Source organism: Triticum urartu, chromosome 6A, assembly GCF_056163025.1.
Source record: "Triticum urartu cultivar PI428250 chromosome 6A, HENAU_Tu73, whole genome shotgun sequence".
Taxonomy (NCBI): Eukaryota; Viridiplantae; Streptophyta; class Magnoliopsida; order Poales; family Poaceae; genus Triticum; species Triticum urartu.
The window spans coordinates 209,142,872-209,146,402 of NC_141878.1; the positions used below are offsets into that span (position 1 = coordinate 209,142,872).

A 3,531-nucleotide genomic window follows, 5' to 3' on the forward strand; every position below is an offset into this window, starting at 1 on the left:
GATCATGCTACTATTAAATATCTTATGGAAAAGAAAGATGCTAATCCTAGACTCATTAGGTGGGTTCTCTTGCTACAAGAATTTGATTTGCATATTATTGATAGAAAGGGAGCTGAGAACCCCGTAGCAGATAGCTTGTCTAGGTTAGAAAATGTTCTTGATGACCCACTACCTATTGATGATAGCTTTCCTGATGAACAAATAGCTGTCATAAATGCTTCTTGTAGTGCTCCATGGTATGCTGATTATGATAATTACATTGTTGCTAAATTTATACCACCAGGTTTCACATACCAACAAAAGAAAAAAAGTTTTTCTATGATTTAAGACATTACTTCTGGGATGGCCCACATCTTTATAAAGGAGTGGATGGTATTATTAGACGTTGTGTACCTGAGCATGAATAGGAACAAATCCTACGCAACTGTCACTTCGAAGCTTATGGAGGACACCATGCTGGAGATAGAATTGCACACAAGGTATTACAATCTGGTTTTTATTGGCCTACTCTTCTCAAAGATGCTCGTAAGTATGTCTTGTCTTGTGATGAATGTCAAAGAATTGGTAATGTTAGTAGACGTCAGGAAATGCCTATGAATTATTCACTTGTTATTGAACCATTCGATGTTTGGAGCTTTGATTATATGAGACCTTTTCCTTCCTCTAATGGGTATCACTAGTACAGCGAGGTGCTATACAAAAGGTTTTAAACCCCTTTCAGCGATGACGTTTGAACCTCGCCAAGTGAGTGACTGCGATAGGGGGGGTCCTTCCCACACGACCCAGAAACCGTCGGGGGTAGGCCCTCCGGTCACACACGCTTGGCAAAGTGAGGTCATGTGCAACGGGCGAGCGATCAAATACGGTTATACGTACAGTTGTGCTAAAAAAATACGATTATACATGCCAAATCATTTCCGGTCGTAAGTACATCCCACACAGTCAGTCCCGACTAAACGTTTCCATTCGTCTGTACATTCCACACAGTCAATCCAAGGAATATGTTTCCGTTAGTATGTACATACCACACAGTTAATCCAAGAAGTATGTTTCCGTTCGTATATACATCCCACACAGTCACTCCAAGAAAAATGTTTCCGTTCGCAGGTGCATCACACACAATTTTACCCACTAAATCGTTTGTGATAGCGTTGCCACTGCACACGATATTAACAATTTTATCATTTGCGTTATTGAATGCATCACACACGATGACATAGAACAAACTATGTGACAAAAGCTGTCCATCACACACATTTTTTATGTGTTAAACGTTTGCGCAAGGTGGCCTAACGCAAACAGTTTTTAAGAGGATGTCGTGTGTGATTGTTCATTGATCCAACATGGTTTATTCCTAGAAGTTGTGTGCGTTGCCTGAGGTCATCGCCCTTGGTGTTTTCTTAATAATCATTTGCAGGCTAATTGTCCTATTATTAATAATCCATTTATTAATCTAATTGACATTTCATATTAAACATGCAATATATTTCATTTTCATATTAAGGAAGCATGATTTCATAATTGAAATACATTAGAGTACAACATCATATAGCTTCGGCACTCAGCTACCCCATTACACAGCTGCATCGGCACCAAGTTTCACATGCAACATCTATAACCTTTCTAAATTAGCATCATAGACGATACATAGGCAGATGAATCTCATCTGGAAAACTGCCGAAGCGAAAGGCGAATATTGAGCCTTCATTGATGTTGAAGGTCTTTGCAACTTTATGCCAGTGCCTGTGGATGATTGACCGTCCATCCTTCGTCCTCTTCAGGAACACTTCAATATTGAAATGTAGGTATTGTATGAATACCTTCCTCGCCTCCTGACCATACAGGTGGTTTGAGAGGTAATCATCAGTGAACTACTTTGGAAAGGCCTGAAAACAAGGACGTGCATAAATATCTTCTCTAAACCTTCGGTCGACCTTTGCAAACTACAATCACTCTTGGTTGCTGAAGATCTAGCTCGGTGAAGACAACAACTCTTCAACACTCGAGCGAAAACCTATCCGTCTAGAGAGTGCGTAGCTCTCGAGAGTAATAGGTACAAGACTCTCACTCAAAACTACTATGATGCTAAGCCACTGTCTAAGTTTGGGCTCTTGATTTTTCTCTTAGTGGATCTTAAACTCAAATCACTCGGAGAGGGGTTGCTCAAATCAACCTTCTCAGAAATCTCAAGCGAAGCAGCCAACGGACAATGTTGGAGCGGGTGGCTATTTATAGCCGCAGCCTTCCCTGATGGGAAAATACCAAATTGAACATTGATAGCAGCCAATGGCCGAACGACACGAGTCCAATGGTCGGATTTGAGCACAATGGTAACATTACTCGTGGAGCACGTGATGCTAACTCTTCGGTCTGAGACAAATCTCTCACAGCAAAGAAGATCATAGTCTCTTGCTAACAAGTATTTACTCGGAACACAAAGAGATTTCTCTCGCAACTTTCATAGGTTTTGGCTAAGCATCACAGAGGATCTAAGCTTCGAGAACTTATACCCCTATTAATAGTACGGAGGTCCTATGACTCAAATAAATGAAAGAAGAACAACAAAATGAATAGTACGTCTTCACTTTGTCTTCAACTTCCATTCACTGCAGTCAATTTCTTCAAACGACCATACCGAAACCTATGCTTCGCTTCAACAGTAAATGTTCGAGGGGATAATTCCTTCACATCAAACTTCTCATATATCTAACTTCATCAGATATAGCTTGTTCTTCTCTGCAACGCAGATATACTTCGGTGAAGTTCCTCGAACTTAACACCGAAGACAACATTCTCTTTGGTTCTGTATGAACTATTTCTCCTTGTATGCACCAGCAAACAAATCAGTCCATACATGTTTCTATCAACAATCTCCAAAACATAAGGTAGGCAGATATTGCACCAGCAGGGCATATAAGGGTCAAGTCGCCAAGACCGTTCACCATTAATCCATCTTTGACAAGGCTCTTGATTTGTGATCATAATCCATTGCAGAATTATTTTTCTTTCCCAGCATCGAGTTCTCCTTTCCGAAACACACAATAAGATGTTAGTAATAAACTCCACGGTGGAGTTGGTGACGGTCTGGGCGTCCTCCAGCCCGTCGTTCATGGCCTTCTGCTTCTCCCATGTCATCATTGTCGTCCTCCTCCCCGGCGGCCGCGGCTGCACACCAAGGAGCGCATCATGGGAGGTTCTGAAGCTCAGACATCGCGTGCTGCTCAAATACAAGGAGGAGAATGGAACAATGGAGGACATGATGGTGCCGTCACTACCACTGCCATGGGCGACAACGACTGCGGCCATGCAGAAGAATGTTCCGAGGAAACAGGCGAAGTTGACGCGACCACCCATCGGCCATGGCCACGAGAAAAGAGTGGCGGACGAGACGACATATGCATTGTTGCTGATGCATCGTCATTAGAGGAGGAGAAACGCGGGGACGAGGAGGATGAACTCATGATGAGAGCATAAGAGTTCATCCAAAGGATGAACAGAGTGTGGACCACGGAGAGTTTACTTGTTTGCTGA

The 3,531-nt window shown here is 42.3% G+C and overlaps 1 pseudogene; it reads left to right on the forward strand.

The window, feature by feature from the left end:
• Nucleotides 1–3,046: 3,046 nt before the first annotated feature.
• Nucleotides 3,047–3,531, forward strand: LOC147964778 (uncharacterized; annotated as a pseudogene).